The sequence below is a fragment of the Falco naumanni genome, chromosome 12 (assembly GCF_017639655.2).
Source record: "Falco naumanni isolate bFalNau1 chromosome 12, bFalNau1.pat, whole genome shotgun sequence".
Lineage (NCBI taxonomy): Eukaryota > Metazoa > Chordata > Aves > Falconiformes > Falconidae > Falco > Falco naumanni.
This window is the reverse complement of record NC_054065.1, coordinates 23083226-23102457: the sequence shown is the minus strand read 5'-3', so window position 1 is coordinate 23102457 and position 19232 is coordinate 23083226. Positions and strand designations below refer to the sequence as shown.

At 43.4% G+C, this 19232-nt stretch overlaps 1 long non-coding RNA gene across 2 annotated transcripts in view; it reads left to right on the top strand.

Moving 5' to 3' along the window:
• Positions 1 to 19232, top strand: part of LOC121096386 — a 67015-nt gene that overhangs the window by 26974 nt on the left and 20809 nt on the right. For both annotated transcript variants that reach the window (XR_005830474.1, XR_005830473.1), the window contains exon 3: positions 1356 to 1451. This is a non-coding gene — a long non-coding RNA (uncharacterized LOC121096386). The remainder of the gene's footprint in view (positions 1 to 1355; positions 1452 to 19232) is intronic.

Sequence of the window (19232 nt, the reverse complement as noted above, 5' to 3'; positions counted from 1 at the left end):
AGGGTACCTCACCCAGGAGGAGAGGGAAACACAACAAATCCTGTCCGATTTCATGGTAAAAAGGGACAGTGTGAAATGGTAATATTTTTATTCTGTTGCCAATGTGTGAATTTTGCAAAATGTGGGGCCTGCCCTCTGAAAGGTATTCAGTGTCCTTCAAGATACCATTTCAACAAGCTCATCCTCCAGGACCATGTCCTCACTGGAACTGTGTGTCCATGCACGCACACTCCCCCAGCACAAATCAAAAATCCTTCCTTTTAACAAATTCACAGAGCTTCACAAAAACCTATGGGAATATCTGGTTTTGCATGCAAATATTTACCAAGTAAAAATGGATACTTTTCCACAGCTCCTAGTGCTAGGCTTCTTCTGCAGAGAAACTGCCAACTGTACATGCATGCTGGTTTGGCACCGGGACAGCACATTCCCTAGAGAGTAGAACGAAACCACAAACTCCTTTTGCTTTTGAACCCCTTTCCACAGAGCAGGTGAAAGCATGCTGAACTCACCCTTGCCTCCTAGCTTTGCTGTTTTCTAAATGTCATTTGAAAGTCTCGCCCCCTCCTCCCTCCTCCCCCTGTCCCCAGTTTTATCCCTCTTTCAGGAGGCAGCCATCAGAAACAAAACCACAATGCGGGGCTTGGCTGGCTGCGTGCATTCAGCAGCTGCTCTGTTCCAAGTTCTGGGCAAGCCACAGCTATCCAGATTCCCACTTGTCCTATGTCTTCTGCCTCAGTTGCAGTACAGCATCTTGAGCTAGAAGGACCACTAATTGACCAGCTTGGACGGGTTGCCAGCACTGCAGTACAGTCAGCCTGCTGTCCCCAGTTGTCTGTGCTTTTCCCCCCTTCGCTACACTTCCAGCCCTTCCTGATCCAAAGCTTGTGGCATCTTCCAAGTCCTCCTTGCATTCAAGACTCTAATTCAGCATGTGGTATGCTGTGCTTTTCCAGCAGGCTGCTTTTTGTCATTATCTCTCTACCCAAGTGAATGTTCAGGATGGGTATGTTCTTTCTTCAATTATTGCAGAGAACTAAAATGTAAGCAATAAATGCTAAAGCCAGATTTTTCTAATGCAAAACATCAAGCAAAATCTTTGTGTTCTCGTATAATTATTCCAAAAGAGTTACAAGCCTGGAAATAACAATACAATTCTCTATCTTAAAATATGAAACAGTGTTTTCTTACAGGATAAGATAAGAATGTGATTTAAGTTTGCTTTAGCGCATTTCTTCACTGTGTTGTGCTGACAGGATTGTTCAAAGAAATTGTGCTTTTGGAAGGAAAAGGTTAAAGTTTGCTACTGATATTCATCAGGAGATGGATATTTAATCTTTAATCTCTTGTTCTAGGCCCCTACTTCGGATCAACTCATTATCCCGAATAAACGATGTGTCATTCCCATTATTTATGTTTCACTGCAGCCAAAGTATCTGGACCTCGTTTTGGTAAGCACCATTCATTTCGACCCATTCAGTATTAATCTCCCTTCTAACATCTTTCCTGTCCTATGTGCTGTCCCCTATTTGCTTTTATGTTTTCCGCAGAGTGTTTATAAAAGGATAATCTTTTACAAAGCAGACAGAATTTTTGTGTATAAACTGCTCTGTTTGAATGCCTCATTGATATACCATCTAAACTGAAGTGTTCAGCAAGATTAGTGCATCCACTGAGCCACTGAACTGGGTAAAAATATGGGAACTGCTCCTTTCTTTATAGCGAGAGAGGATAGCTAATGATGCCATCTTCTTTTAAATAGGATACTTTTAGCAGATGGACTCTGAGAATATGAATACATTCCACAAATAAAAAATAATCAACAAAGGAGGTGGCTTATAGTGACAAATAAAAGGAGAAAAAGGCATGGAATGTATAGATTATGTAAAGACCCCGAGCCAGCTTCCATCTTAGTGAAACTGGTGTAAATGCAGATTAATTCAGTCAAAATGATGTGAATTAGTGGGGTTTTTACATCATTGTTGCTCACATCAGGATCTGGTCTTTTTGTATTGCAATTGCAGATGACTTCAGCTAGGATAGGGACTTGCAATGCCTTGAAATGCAAATGATACATTTTTCTCTTTCTCATGCTGATATAAATTTGCAGTGAGAATGTTTTGAGCATGATCCCCTCCTTTTTTTACATGAAATAACTAACTAAAGACTGCCTGGCACATATAACGTACACTTATTTCGTCTGCCTCCTTTGCAATGTGTATCTAGTGACATCGGGTGCCACTGACACACCCTCTGAGATGCTGACACTTTATGTTAGAAGAACACAGTATGCAAGTGAATCTGTGCCCATATTCCCACATTTAGACGGGAAAAATCCCAAACAGACATGTGGTACTATCATTTGAATGGCATAGATTCTTAAATACATTTGTCACTTTGTACACTTGCCAGCTTTTCTTTGAAGATATAAACCACCAAAACACTCCAAATTTTATCCATCATGACTCCGTCAACATGTAGCACTGTTTAGCATGTTATTTTAGTTAAATTGCACTATTGTTGTCCATCTATTATGACATAAACTAGGATTGGTGCCCTTGCATTAAAATGAAATGAAAACTGTAAGAAGGAGTTGGGAAAAAGAAAACATTGAGAAAGTTGTGCCGTTCATTTAGCAGCGAAGGAATGTGAGGGGGGATATTAGAGAGGCAGGAAGCACAAAAGGTGTCAGGCACCCATAGTTCCAGCTTTAAAAGGGATCGCTCGTGTTTACAAGGGGCTGCATGCTGGGCATGGTTCAATACCACCTTTGGGGACTGTGCGTAGAGAGGGATGAGACCTCTCTGGATGGCTCCTCTTGTCATTTTTAATTCACCTCCCCCACTGATATGACCCAGACCTGACTTCTAGTAAGAAAACACTGTCCGTGGCTATTTCTGGAGTCTGTCAACACCACTGCAAGGTTAGTGAGAGCAGTTTGTGGGTCGGGGACAGAGGTAACCCAGCTTATACCCAGATTACTGAGTTGTCATTACTCTTTGGAGATAGTCCATGTAATTTAGTACACAGAAGCAGTCTCAAGGAAATAATTGCCTGTTCAGTCCTAAGAAGACTGGTAATAAGAAAATGAGTCTGTCAGTTTCTGGTTGCCATTAGCTGAGGTTAAAATCTTTCTATTATAGCTGCTATCCAAGTGCCCTGTGCATAGTGGGTGGGTGGTCTCATAGAATCATAGAATCAATTAGGTTGGAAAAGATCTTTAAGATCATCAAGTCCAACTGTTAACCCAGCATTGCCAAGTCCACCAGTAAACCATGTCCCTAACGCTCTCAACACAGGAGAGAAAAAATCATCACCATATTTGGCAAAAATTGGCCTACTTGCTGGGGTGATCAACATTGCACTGGTCTGGAGAGAGCTATTCTTTCAGTGTTAGGACCACTGCTCTCTAAACTTCTGTGTTTAGTGGTCAGATCTTTTGTAGAAACAAGTGCGGTTCCCACTGTGCTGCTGGGGGCCAGGCATCTGATGGTATAAACCAGAAGAGATTTACCAACAGACCCCTGACAATTTCTGATGTTTTTCAGCAGTGGAGATATAATGTGCATAGTAAATGAACGCAGCATTTTTTCTTCCAAAGGTGATCAGACATTACTGTCCTGGACTAAAAGTTTTAGTGAAAGAGCAGTGCTTGTAAGCGTAATTTATTGCCTAGCAGTTTTGTGTGATGAACCACCATGTTCCTGGAAATCCCACAGGAAAGAACATGTTTCTAGGCACCAAAATCATTGCGCAAGTGATACAGAGGTGATTTGTGCCAAGGCAGGGTGTCCATAGCTCTGGAATGTGTCGGACTTGCTTTACATGTGCAGGTCAACTGCATGGTGTGTTGCATTAGCTCAGATCCAGGATGTGGCAGCCCTGTCACTTCTGGAGTCATCATGCTGGCAGCTCTCATTCAGACAGGGTTTTCCCAAGCACTGAATTCAAGTCAGTGAAGACCTAATGAAACAGTTTTTGGAAAATACTGGTAAACAATTGTAGGTGCACCAGTGTGGGGACAAATTTCTGGATGATTTATTTGCACTTAATTAACCTATTCTCACTCTCTGCAGGGGAATTTCTCTCTGCCTGACTATGTGGTGGGACTGGGATGAGCCCACCAGGTGTTCAGTAGACAGATTTGTGGCACTGGGTCTGTACTAGAACAAGGGAGACAAGGGGAGGATGAGTGAGAGAGGACCAGGGACAGACTGAGGGAGGTTCAGCTGGGTGCCAACAGACCTACTTTCACAGGTAAAGCAAAGAGTCAAGGAAGTAATAATACAAGTCCTAGGCTCTCATGCACAGTGTCCGTGCAGATTAACATACTTAGGAAAATCAGAATGGGCTGGCAATAAACGTGCAAATATAAGACCAAATAAATAGACACTGAAGAGGAGAGATGATATGATACAGTATGATACAATACGATATGATATGATACAATGTGCCTCTTTTGCACCAGGCATTGGACGCGGCTTCATGGTGTGGAGGTGATCCTTGTTGGAATAGTCTTTGCCATAAGGAAAGGATCATGTCTAGCACCAGGATACTCTAGTGATGTACCTGTATCCTCCTTGCATTTCTCACTGCTGATTAAATACCTCCATGCTGTGAGGCAGGAGAATGAACAACCGATGTGGGTGGGCTAAGCTGTTTTTTCCCACAAAGTCCCTGTTATGACTACATAAGGAGATAGGATGTCCATGTGGAGGCTGTGTGCCACTCTCGTTTTTGCAATGTATGATTGTGGATAGCAGGAGACAGACCTGCTGTCAGTAATGGGGATTACTGAAAGTGCTCACTGCTCCTAATCTGGGAATACACTCACATACATGCTAAGCAACGCTGTGATCTGATCCTCACCTGTACTGGCATCCCTGCTGCTACTGCTGTGACTTTTATTAACACAGGATAAGGCAGTTCCCACATCACTCATTCCATCCATTTAGTCCTAAACATGCAAAGGTGTAGGCAACGTGTCAGGGAAAAAGAAGGAAGAGGGAATGCTGTGGTGACAGTCGGTCATTAAAGAACCAGGCTATCCCATATCCTCTGAGGCATGAAATCTGTCAAAAGATAGTGTATTTTTAGGAGCTGACTGTAGACACTGGTGCATGTTGTTGGTATAAAGGTACAGAGATCTAGGCACTAACATGATTAATACCATGTCTCAACAAAAGGGATTTCCCACATTTATATTGCTCAGAAATAGCTTTCCATAAATTTGATATGAGTACTTGGCAAATAAAGCAGTCATCAAACACCAATAAAAATATGTTGTGATACCTGCAATATACACCTAAAGAAACAGAGAACATTAATATTCGAGAACTACTCTTCAGGTACCCATAAAAATTGGATGTTACGGAGACTCTGTCAAGGTAGAAAGGTTCAAACCTTAACCCAATGTAAAATGTGCATTGTATAATTTCTTTCTTATTGTGAAAAATCAGGATTTCGCACTAGCAGCCTGGTTGAAGTGAGTGCTGACCAGCCAGGTGTCTCCAGCATGCCTGGGATGCATTTGCCCTGTCAAGCACATGTGGGAATCCTTTCCTTGTGGATTGGTCTGGTTTTCTGGCAGTGAGGGGCCATATCCCTCTGGCTCCCAGTACCTGGGGCCGTGTGAGAGGCAGGGGGTGTCCTGGGGGCAGAGGGGAGCGGCCTTTCTTTGTATGCATGAGGCGGTGTGGTGTTGTCCTGCACTCAGGGAAATCTCTTTAAATAGTATTCCTCATAGGACACCATTTTTAGCTCCCCAGGCAGTGTAGCTCCGTTTGAGGGTCCAGGGGCTAACGAGTGCAAGTCCTTTTAAGGATCACCAAGTGGAGAGGCTGCCCTAGCTTCTCTTATCCCCTTTTCTCTGCTCCCCCCAAGTCCCTCCTCTACAAATAAAAAGAAATAAAGCTCTTCCAGGGATCCTGCCTAGGATAAACAGCCCTGACCACTTTACTTTAAGAGAATAATTGGGAATGTTTCCTACAGATGCTGTCTGAGCACACAGAAATGCCAGAGTGATAGACACAGCTTAAATCCCTAGACTGTCAGACAGATAAAGATGGTCTGTCCCAAAATCTGCCTGTCCCTTGTATCGTCATGTCAAAATGAAGCAGAAACCTTTCACACGTCATCACTTCTGTTAGCTTAAGTCCAGATCCTTGCACCCTTACTCATGGTTAGTAGTGCCTTACTGTAGAAGTAACGCTACTGACTTCTCCAGGCCAGCTCCTGGAAGAAGACTCTATTTAAACCTGCAGCTGAGATCTAAGTGTCAAAGCTGCACATATCCTTAGCTACATTTAAGGCAGCACTACGTTGTATATTTAATTAATCTAGAAAACAGTTTCAGTAAAATAAAACTGTACTTTTTACCTAGCTGTCTCAGTATGGCTATGAGTACTTTGAGAGCTCAGATAAATAAATATGAATACACTAATAGCTCTTTTTATTGCCCTCACCAAAGAATCCTGTTACAGCTGTAAGGCAGGTTTTAAATCCAGAACAGACAGTTGTAATTGTGCTGCCTTATGTACATAGCCCAGGCCACTCATTTTGCACCCACCATTTCACTTCATGGTGTCATTTCACCTATGGGGACATTTCTGAACATTTGAATACATCCCTACACAAAGTGTTTTTCCAAGTGAGGTTTTTTGGACCTCATTTAGAAAGCCCCCAAAGATGTAACTTTTGGGTCTCTTCTGACTTAAGAAAAAAAAATTTGATGAAAGCTAAATCAGTTAACACCAAATTGGGTTGATAGGGGGATCCTTGTCTTCTCAGCTAACGGTATGAAACCAGATAAAGGGGTTGATTTGACAGCTGAATAGATTTCCAAAGTGGGGTCATTTTCTCCCATGACCAAATAATATGATAAAGATATGCAAGGGTATGTGTGTGCCTTTCAACAGCAGGCAGAGTCCAAGAGCTTACTTATCTCTAAACAGCTTCTCTGGTGTCTAAAATAAAGAATGCAGAGTTTCTGAACATTCAGAGAGCAGATACTTTTTCTCTTTTGCCTTGAGTGACCAACCACACTAGGAGAACTTGTGGCCTTGTTCTTGGTAGTGCTCTGTGTTTTCATTAGGAGTAGAAACACTGCCAGCTTTCAGGAAATCTTCAGCACCACAAAGATTAAGCCTTTACAGTTTAACAGTGTAATCTTTGTAGTGCATCCACACAATATTCCACTGACCACCTCACACTGAATTTATTCCACAGTTGTTGAAATATCTTGACGCACTGTTGTTCTTCTGGAGTTGTCATTATCTTTATGGAAGTCTATGGGGGAAAGAAATCAGACGGTAAATCTCTTAGGGACAAATTTATGGCTCCTTTGCACCAGCTGATATAAAGAAAAGTCTCTGATTCTTCCAGACAATTAGTTTGTTTCAAAGGAGCTGACAACTCTACTATTCATTTACTGTTTCAGTTTTTATGGCAATGTTGTCATTCTCTCGCTCTTTTTTTTCTTCAACAACCATAAGAATAGGGAAGAAAGATTCTTGGACTGCATTTCTGTCATAGTGATCTCCTTTCTCTTCTGTTTTTGTTTCCTTTCCTTTCCCATGTCCATTTTGGCAGGTAAGAAGTTTTTGCATGTTCCACATCACCTAACCAACAGTAGAGTCTTGAGGTCTAGATGCGGAGGCTGTGAACCTACCAAGGATGAATTTCCTGGATACCTCAATCTTTTTTAAGGAATTAAGTACACTACCATTCACTGAGGGAGAGGAAGGTGGAAGGCAGTTGGTTAGTAATGGTATACAAAATCATTTAGCTGTAAATTGGCAGTGTAGCAACTGTTAGCTATTTGCATCTGAAGGTTGCTACTGGGCTGTGTGAAACAAGCTTGTGGTTTCCATGCGGTTACTTGTGAAAAGTAGCACCAACACTGCATTCAGTATCACTGTTTTCATTCCCTCACAAAACATCACCAAAAAGACAGATGCGTATTTTTCTGACCCAGCTTTTGGGAGTTAGTGAGAGTTCTGCCATTGGTTTCAGTGGCTCTGGATCATGCCAGAGTAGACAAGGAGCCTGAACTTCCCAAGAGCCAGGGAGAAACCTCTAGGGTCAAGGACAACATATGCTGCAAAACATTGCACTGCTCCTGTCAGTGTTCTGGATAACAATCTCAGTGGTTTTTAATCTAGCTCTGGTGTTCATCCTTAAATATGTTAGTAGTTGCTGGAAATTCATTTTCTAGTGGGTTACACACAGTTAAAAGAGTTCTGAATAGCTGGAGATCCAAACATAACACAACAGTCCTTTCTCTTAGAGACATATTTTAATACCCATTGACAGCAAAACCATTACAGAATTCCATGAATGAAGACCAGGAAGGCAGAACAAGAAATGTAACCTTCTGATTTGTGAGTGGAACTGTATCTTCTTAAATGGTGTCACTTCTGATGCTTTACTTTGAAACTGAAGGCAATGTTTTAACACAGTTTGCATAATCTTTCCATGTGTTTTATGTTGTGCCGTTACAGGGCTCTGCTGTGATGGCTAACTCCTCCAGCAGAAATTTTTGACCTACACACTTTTTAGAGAGTACCTAATTTCTTCTACTAGGATTAATCAGGACCTTTTCTGCACACTGTAAAGTTTTGCTATATTCCTATGCTTTTTGCAGAAATTAACTACTTAACATAGATTAACACCACTGACAGTGTGCAAGTTATTAAAGTAAATAACTAATATGAAGCTGACATAACTGGCATTATTGTGCTCCACTGTATTATTAAATAAAACACAAAAGAGCTGAAACAATCTGGAATGACTGAAGTAGGTAAATGACACCCAGAATTAAGTAGGTGACAAATGGGAGCAGTTCTTTCTCTCTCTCAGTGGGTGGCTGTGATTTGGAACAAGTGTGTAGCATACTTATATTGCTGTTTTCTGCGGTGCAAATGAAACTGGTGTGATGTTTTCTGGTACCTAGGAGGGGAATCGAGGCCTTGTCCCTGCAGGCAGAGCCCTGTTCCACAATGAATATTACTTTCATTGTGACATTTTGAAGGTACTACATGGTAATGACACATTGCTCCAGTAATTTTTGTACAATGTCTCTATGAGCTCTCCCCATCTGTCATGACAGCATTAGTCTTGGCATCTCTGATGAAAGAATCAAAATTAAAAGGGAGAACAAAAAGTCAATTTCTAATGGGTTCCAAATACCCATATCTTACAAGCGTGAATTAAATATTGCTCTCATCTTGCAGCCTTCCAGCCATATTACATGGATAAAACCCTCAAAACTATTTAAAATTAAAAATCCTGTTAAAAGCTGAAATATATATAAAGTAAAATAATATTCAGCTGTTTAAACTAACCTGTTGATAGACTGTCAGCTGTCATTTGATTTGCACTTCATTTGAATTAATAAAACGTAAACCATAAGCATCATGATTTACAGTAATATAAAAGCTATTACAAAGGACCTTCATCATAAGCTTCTTTGTCATAAAGCTATTGTATCTTACTTTCAATCACTGAACACTGTTAAAAACATTTCCTAATACAATTCCTTCTGATGCAACATACAAATTCCTTTGCTTCAAAGACTGACTATAGGGGCATGACTTTGAGTCTTTAGAGACAAATTAGAAGTTTCTTCTTGCATAAATAGTGTAATAAAAAATATTTTCATACTGATGTTTTTCATCTTTTCCTGAGGCTACACACACCCACACCCTAGCTCAGGTTTACCCACAGCCATTAAAGTATCTTTATGCCTCCTCCTTTATTGTAAATAACCCTTGGACAAGCAACATATAGTTACTCAAATAAACTGGTTTGTTTGCGCCTATGAAAAATGTCTTAATGAAAATGAAAAATGGACTTTATATTGCCCTCAGTTTCATATCCCCTTTTAAAGATTGTTTCTCCTTATCCCACATGTGCTGCTTTCTGGAGTTAACAATGCCATGAGGAACAGGCTGGAGCTGCCAGATACCTAATGCTACTTCCTTTGGGGTTTTCTCACCCATGGTGCATGAGTAGTCTCCCTGGCTTGTCTGTCCTGTCTGGTTGTGGCAGTGTCACAATTGCTCATGTCATCCTGCTGTCTGGCCCTTGCAGCACTCCTGGTGCCCACAGGCAGGGGTGCAAGGAGAGAAATGGGGACTGTTCAGGCACCACAAGATCCCTAAGATACACCCAAAACACTGGGCACTCCTTTGTGCCCACACCAGGGCTGCTAGCACATGTCCCAGTTGACCAGCTGGCACTGTCCACAGTGCCACACTCTCACACTGCAGCTCAGCGCTTCTGTGCCCTCTCCCTGCAGCATCCCCATCGCCACCCAAGCCACCATCTCTGCTGCTCCCAGTGAGGATGAGGTCTATTCTTCCCAAGGGATTTTCTCCTTGAACTGATCCTGGACAGAGTAGTTCCTCTAATGTCACCTGAGAACCAGATGTAGTGTGCTGTTTGGTCCTTTTCATAGGTTGGCCAATCATTAGCAGTCAAGGGTTAAGAGGGCAATGGGAATACCTGAGAGACACTAACTACAGGCAGAGGAGGCAAGAGCAGGACTGGGTGCATTCCTGGGTTTAGACATAACCCTGAACTCCAAAAGGGATGCTTGTCTCTGGAGCACGACAGCTTGCTGTTCACATGTGACAATGGGACCCCAAGTGCAAACAACGCCTGCCACAGGTCTGACTCCACAAGTCAGAGGACAGTGCACCTCATCATCTTGCTCAGGAAGGAATGATAGTCTTATTCTGTGGAGGAATGAAGGCAGTGGGTTGATTAGCATTGATGATATGCAGCTGTGACCTTGCCTCGAAGGCAGTGGGTTGATTGACATGGATGATGTGCAGCTGTAGCTCATTCCACTAAATAGTTAAATAGCACTGAGGATGATGGGAGGGGGCTGGATGGAGGAGGAGTGGGATGTTTTGGCCTCTGGAGGAAGGTGAAGCAGTATGGAGAGGAGACTCTGACCAATGGTAAAGCCTTGTTGCAGCCTGATAGCTTTCTTGTGCTGCAGTGTTATCCCATGCTTTCTCTGTGGTATCAGTGAAGACTGAGGGTGGGGGTAGAAGGACAAGAGAATGGAGAGCTATGCTACCAGTGTGTCCTGACTGCAATGTCTCTCCTGTTGGAAGGCAGAGGACCACTGGTGCCAAAGCTCCCATAAGAGAGGCATGAAGCAAGGGCAGCCAAGCCAAGAAGCACTCTGAGCAGCCAGCCCTTAATGGCCTGGGAGAGGCTGCCCCCATTTCTAAGCTCTTGAAAGAGAGCCCCAGAGGCTGCCCAGCTGAGGAGCTCCTGGGGGCCTGGTACGTGCAGACTACATGCACAGGCATGGGCCCATGGAGGCAGCTTACACAGCCTAAACATTGGCTGGCTGCACCCACAGCCAGAGGTATGGGCTGGGTCTGAGGCTGGAGTGGTTAAGGATGGAGGGCAGAGGTGCCTGGGAGAGGAGGACAGCTGTGTGACTGAAGACCGTGGGACTACTTTTTCCCTCGTGTTCTTTTAAAAGCTGGGGCAATGTACACTTTTAACAGAAGGACATGGTCCAGAACCTGGAAATAAGGCTAAGAAAACTGCAAACCTCACTTTTGTTCGCTGTGTTTCTAGAGATGTTCCTCCAAGGATGCTTTTTGCTTTTCAACTGCCTTCAAGGGCAGGCTACAGGCAGGCCTATGTCCTTTGTTTTAAAACTTTCTTTGGGTTTTCTGGGTCATGGCTTACAGAGGGCCTTTAGGTGTCCTGATGTTAAATGGACTCCACTTGACTTCAGACAGTAACGGGAGAGAGGGATGTCTTCTCAGCACTCTGTAACAAAGCTGTGCTCAATGCGTACTGGTCCCGGTAAGAAGGCCTGACCCACATACAAATTATCTTGTTTTTCCCCTCGCAATGGGGCAAGAAATGCCTGGTGATCTTCTTACTGTGAGCTAGGTGAGATCAATGCTATTTGCTTATACCTGGGAACACAGGAGAAAGTTCTACATTTGAGAACAGTTAGGTGTGAGAAAGAAGTTTGGACTAGATGTCCTCCTGAGAGCTCCCCCAATTTGATTCTTCCTATGATCTTATCTATGTTTGATGGTACTGTGGATCAATACAAGTGTGGCACAATCCAGCTGAAGAAAACTGTCCAAATCTGTTAGGATGCATTTTTGGTCTGGCAATGAAAGTGTGGCTGCTCCAGGGCTAGCACAATATTCTGCTTCAAGGTCATGTTGGTGGTCTTTTGCCTTCCAAAATTAGCAGTGATTAGTTGATCATTCACTGCTGGAGGGCAATGAGGTTTCTCTGGAGGCACTCATTTGCCCGCAGCCGCTGAGACACAAAGGACCTTGTTTCAGCCTCTAGGTATTTAGCTCTGCACTTAGTGCACCAGGTAGTGGCAGGGTCCTGTATCATGACATACTTCAGAATGATTTTTGTAGTAATTAAGTGGAATTGTGGTGTAACATTACCTAAAAATACGGCTGCAGGCTGACACTGAGGAGCACCTCACTGGCTTGCCTGTGAAGCAGTGAGTCTGTTTCCCCTTTGTTTGGCTCTCCCCAAAGCCTCCTGCTTCTTTTCTTGTCTGTCCTCACAAGTCAGAGCATGTCACGTCACAAAACTGATATAGCTGGGTATGCTACTTCAGGGTTTCAGCAGATCCTGTAGTTTGAAAAGTGTCTAGTGGCTTTGTCACATGATTTCTCTGTAGTGTGAGACCAGCCGGCAAAGAGCCGTGAGCTCACATGTTTAGATGGCTTAGTTTGTGCACGCAGATAACGTGAATATCTGCTTGGCAGTGTTTTACAGCAACTGAACATTCCTGACGCTGCCTCTTTTCATCCTTCTGCTCCCCCTTCCTTAACAGCAGAATCAGCAGCTGTAACAACACATGGAGGACACTTGGCAGCTGCAAGACACAGATGCTGAGCTCTGTAATAAACTTCTCCTGTAGAAGAATCTGAGTGCTTTTGCTGGCTGCTTAAAAGTCCTTATTGCCGTCTGACTCACTCGCTCAACAAGCAGTTACAGTGTGCTGATGGCTGTTGGTAATCACTCCTGGGGTTATAAGGACCAATCTAATTGACCTGCTTAGTCCTTCAGGGTGCTGCCATAGCCTAGCTTTAGTAATTTGTAAGTGAATTGCATGCTTTCATGATATTTTTGAATAAGGTATTGTACAATGGTTTAGTGGACCATTGTTTTTATATCTAGAGATAGGCAATAGGCCTGGTTTTGATCACAAGTCACAACGTGCAAACCAGAAATAACTTTGCTGTTGTTAAAGGGGTATAAGCTATTATAAAACAAATGTGAGTGAGGTCAGGGGTGAAGGAGAGCTTTAAATGAAGTTTGCATTGCCTGGTAAGGAAATGGCATATCTTTAATATCTCACAAACTCGCATTTGTTGGAATTGGCCTATGATAAGGGTGTGGATAAGGACTTATGGCAGCAGGCTACTGTTAGAATAGTAGGAAGGCTCATTTCAGAAAAGCCTTGCAGAAGTGTGTTTTAAGGAGGCATTTGAATTTGCAGAGAATGGCCAACTTGGAAAGTTGTCCTGGAGTCTAAAGAGCACTGGGAAAGAAACCAGAAACAGACGCTTGTGGAGATAAAGGCAGGAACTGGGCAGTAAGTCTGGTACGTGGCCAAGGCAGAGAGGAGGGATGCTAGAAAGAGATGGTTGGAGGTGCAAGCAAGAGGAGAGCTCTAAACATAAGGACCCACAGCTTAATCTTGATGTGTAACATGAGGGGAGGTGCTGAAGGAAAATGAGTGAAGCGTGGCATAGTCAGTGATGGGATGGAAGCTGTTTTGGTGCAAATGTTCTGTCTATCTCTGTCGAAGGAAAACTGAAGTCACGACAATAGCAAAGATATGGCACCAGTGGAAGCAGGAAGTGAAGCACAGCCACAGGGAAGGGTGCAGGGTGAGCTGGACAGGGTGGACCTTATATCCAGTGAATCAGGGCTCAAGGGGACCAACCTCAAGCACAGGGGCACAGGAAGTGCTGAGAGGACAGAACGGTGGTAGGGTCTCATAATTCCGAGAGAACAGTGTGGCTGCGGGGCTCTGAAGTACCTGTACACTGAGACAGGCAGCATAGCGAGGGAACAGGAGGAGCTGGAGGCGTGCATGCAGTTACAGGACTGCAGCCTCCTTGGGGTGACAGAGATATGCTGGGATGGCTCACGCAACTGGAGTGCTGCCTTGGAGGGATACAGGCTCTGAAGGAAGGACAGACTGTCATGGCAAGGAAGGGGGGTTGCTTTTCATGTGAGAGCAACGAGGATGCATTGAGCTCCACTTGGTCATGGGTGATGAACCAACTGAGAGCTTATGGGACAGGAGTAGCAGGCAAACCAATATAGGCAACATTGTGATGGGTGTCTGCCACAAACCACGTGATCAAGAAGTAGATGAGGCCTTCTTCAGATAGCTGTAAGAAAACTGATGTTTGCGGGCTCTGTCCTCATGGGAGACTTGACCACCCTGATATCTGCTGGAGGGCCAACAGAGCAGAGTACAAATAATTTGGGAGGTTTTGAATTGCATTGATGACAACTTACTGACACAATTGCAACTGAGGAGCTGATGAGGGGAGGCACTCTACTGGACCTCAGACTTAAAAGCAAAGAAGAACTGGTCAGGTAGGTTAAGGTCAGAGCAGTCTTGGCTGCAGTAACCGTAAGATGGTAGAGTTCAGGATCCTGAGGGAATGGACCAACAGCAAAAAGTGGGGTTAAGGCCCTGGACTTCAGGAAAACAGAATTTGGCCTGTTCAGGAACCTGCTTCGAAAAATCCTGTGGCATACAGCGCTGGAGAGAAAAGGAGCCCAGACTGATTGATATTCAAGGATCATCTGTTCAAAAATGGTCTATCCTGACATGCAGGAAATCAAACAATGGTGGTGTGAGGTCTGCAAGGATGAACTTCTGGTAAAACTTAAATGTAGAAAGGAAGCATAAGGGGTGGAAGCAGGGAGAGGTGACCTATGAGGAATACAGAGGCACTGTCCAAGAATGGAGAGCTGGAATTAGGAAAGCCAAAGCCCACCCAGAGTTGCATTGCATTTGGTAAGAGGTGTGAAGAGTAAAAAGAAAGGCTCCAGGTCTGGGCGCTCTAGTACAAGGGAGACATAAACATATTGGAACAAGTCCAACAAACAGCCAAGGAGATGATTAAGGGGCTGGAGTATCTATCATATAGAGGAGAGGGTGAGAGAGCTGGGACTGTTCAGCCTGGAGAAGGCTGTAGGGCAGGGGTCCTCAAACTTTTTAACCAGGGGTCCGGCGAGCGGATGAAGTGGCAGGCAGTCACCTGCAGCTGCTTGGTTCCCCCAACCCCCGGCGGGGGGGTTTTGTAAATACTGGAGACCGGATTGAGGGCCCTGGGGGGCCGTATCCATCCCACAGGCTGCAGTTTGAGGACCTTTGATGTAGGGGATTGTTTCAATGTGTATAAATACATGATGGAGGGGAATAGAGAAGATGGAGACAGATGCTTCTGAGTGGTGGCCAGTGACAGGAGAAGATGCAATGGGCACACACTGAAATGCAAGGAATAAGATTCAAACATAAGACAAAAACTTGTTTACTGTGAAGGTTGTGAAACACTGGCACAGGTTGCCCAGCAAGGTTTTGGAGTGTCTGTAGACCGATTCAAAACCCTATTGGACATGGTCCTGGGCAACCTGCTCTAGCTGACCATGCTTTGAGCAAGGGGTTGGACTAGGTCATGTCAAGAGTTCCCTTCCCACCTCAGCAATTCTACAACACTGTGAATGGGCCATATACTAAAATGCAACTCAGGTTAGTGGTAGCTGATAGGAAATATTTCCCAAAGGGCACATCTCCATAATACGTGAGTTGCAGTTCCCTGGCAAGGGACAGTTCTAAGAGTGGACAAGGGCACCAGCACAGAATAGGATGCTTCGTCTCAGCCAGTGCTAGTGTCACCTTGGCAAGAAGTTACCACCTAATTTGTGCCTGAGGAGAAGACTCCTCTTTCCACTTCAGTTAGTCCTGTCTCCTTCATAAGACTGACATTCACATAAATATTTTTTAACTGGAAAAGGACAGTCCTATTTCTAGTTTGCACAGGAGATGTTTTCCTGTGACCTTTTTGTGTCCTTGTATTCTAGCATTTAGAGACAAACAGCTGTCCCAAGCTTCAGCTGGAGGAGGAAAAGGAAGAGAGCATCAAGCACGAATGTTAGTAAGTCACTTTTCCTCTCATTGTCTGGCATATCTAGGATGATTTTTAGCCTTAGAAACAATTGTATCTCTGATCCCCTTACACTTGATCTTATTAACTAGTATTAGACATCAACACTTAAAATTTCCTTGTTAAAGTATGAATCTTGTTTCTCTTGATATATGTTGGAAACCAGTCTGCTTCTTTGGTGGCTGCTTGGTATTTTGTAAAATAGCTATCAACACTGAATTTTATTTTATGTAACAACCAGTATCCTGTTATTTTATGATATTCAAGGATTCTGGATGTAAATATACTATGTCTAAAATTAATATATTACAAAAAAGTCTAGTATTCCTCCAAATAAACCACAGATTAAGAACAAGAAAATACTAACCTTCAAATAACAGGACCTAAATACCTGTTTCACCTTGTGCTTTCATGCTGCTGTGCTTGCTTGAAAACATGAGAAATATTTATTTTTAATTCACATTATCTCATTATTGCAGGTTTCCTTTACAACATAGCTCATTTCAAGTGTTAAAAAAAGCATAGTGATTTTTATCTAAGTTTTAAATTTTCCAGTAGTGATCCATCATGTGTATAGTGTTAGTTAGAACTGATGTAGCAAACTGGTTTTGTTTTTTCTTTCATCACACTGGTAGTCCAGCAGGCAAAATGTATTTTTAACAATTGTCTCTGAAATGCAAAGATACATGTGAAAAGGAGCCAGAGTATTGTAACTGAACTATTGTGTTAGGAAGCTGAAGGTGACAATTGAGAACTTCTTAACTCCCACCTACATAATGAGTGACAGCTTTCCTACACAAGAACTCCCAATCTTTTACTAAGTAGGCAAATACAGTCTGAAGCACATTTTTGTCCATGGGAGTAGCCCCACTGAGGTCTCAGTGCCACCCACCAGCATTAAGATGCTCACAGGAACAGGATCAAAGGCTACAGGGAAGGAAAGTTTGGAAGTCCAAAGGATTTGCTCATCAAAATCAGGTGCTGTGGATATCCTACCTTTAGTTGTTACTGTAATGCATGCTTAGAGCACTCCTCTGATATCCCTGTTCTTTCCCCTGCTCAGGGGTAGTCCTGGAGGTCAGCTGATGGGCCCAGGCCATGACAGGATGCAGGGTCACAGTCCCTCATTGTTCAGGGAGTGCTGGGCACTCAGACCCCTTCTCCTTTTCTGCAGAGACCTGGGTGCACCCTGGGAGGGTAACCAAGACCTGAAGGAAAGAAAATTCTGGGTCCTTCAGCTTAGATGCAGCTTTAGGATCTTCTCTATGAGTTAAGTGTCTAGTTTGCATTGCACGAATAAAAAGTAGCGAGTTTTCCATGTGCAGGGAAAATTAATTTAACCCCTCTGTGGATTGAAGGTGCAATGACCTTTAGGGCCTAATCTTTATTGCCTGTGACCACACAGAGAAGTAAATAAATGAAAAGGAAGGGTTAGCAATTTTTCAGCCAGGAGAAGAAACAGGAGGGTGATAGAAACTGAACAAAGCAGCACTAGTAAAGAAAAACTACAAAGGAAATCATGAAAGAGGCTGGTGGTATATACAGAGTCGAGGCTGAGGAAGGGGTGTTGGTGGATGAGGTGTAATAATGAAGGGAAGCTGTTTGATCCCTTGTAGCTCCTGGGTCAGTAGCAGCTGCACCTGCAACACCCTTAGGCTTTCTGTGTGCTGGCCAAGGCTGATAGTGTCTGCTGTTGTGCAAACATGGGCTGCCCTTCTCCTGTATATCACTGCGTGAATCAAACATCTGGGCTCCAGAGATACCTTATTAGTGCTAAACAACCTTGATTCAATTATACTACAAGATGCACACAAGATGGTATCTTTTGCACAGCCCTGCACTATGAAGGGTTTATAGGAAGTATAGCACTGGGGAAGGTGGTGAAGAGCACGGAAACTTAATTATTCTTTTATTTCCACAGTTGGTCCGTAACAGTGCATAAAGGGGATGGAGGCTGAAGAATCAGTGTAGCCTAATGCCAGGGATAAATTGAATGATTCTCATTTTGAAGTTTCTCAGTCCCATTTTCTCCACAAACACTATATCTACATAGTCAAAAATAAATTAGGGCATGATTTTTAGGCCTGGAGTTTGAAATCCAACACTTGGCTATGTGGCCAGAGCTACTTGGTTGTGCATCTGCAGCTTCTGCCGGTTTAAAAACTCACTTTTCTTTCCTGATGTTAGAAAATGGATCAGAAAAGCACCAGCAGTAAGGCTTTTACAAAGAGCAGGGGTGCGAAGTGTGCTGCCTGGGCCAAATTCCACACCAGATAATTCCATTGAGGCGATGGTTTCAATTGGGCATCGTTATCTTCACTTCCTGTCTCATACTGCGGTGCGGTGCTACTGAGCAGCTGCTGATTTCCTCCTCCCCAGGCCTGGCTGCTTGTCACGGTGAGGCTGCAAAGTCTTCTCCCTGCTCTGCTTTGCTCACAGGAGTTGTATGGAAAGGAAGCAAATGATGGAAAGTGCTTTGAATTCCTTTCTTGAAATTTACATCTTCTAGTGTGATTAATTTTTGCTATGATGGAGCAAAGTCATATTTTTAAAACTTTCTTGTTGTTTCTGCAGATCTGTCATCCATTTCCATGGATACATGAGTGGTTATAAGGCAGCCAGAAGCTGTCAATTCCAGCCACTCACTGGCTGCCCAGTGAGCAGTGAAAAGCTGCTGAAGTCATTAGTATTTTATACTTGAAAATAACACAATAGTTTGAACTTTTCTAGTACTCTTCATTCAAGAATCCCCAGGTCTGGTAAATGAGCCATGACAATAAAATAATTAATCAGGCCTCATAACAGTTTGGTGAGTGTGTTAGGATGTGGAGGCTGGGAGTGCTGAAGTGACCTGTTGAAGGCCACCCGATGAATTAGCAGCATGGGCAGGAAGGGATTCAGTTCACGAGTTCCGATTCCCCAGGCTCATCACTGAATATACTAGGTGCAGCCCACCTGCAAATCAGGTTATGGAAATATACTCATCCTCATTTGCTTAATGAAAAAAACATCTTTCTTCCC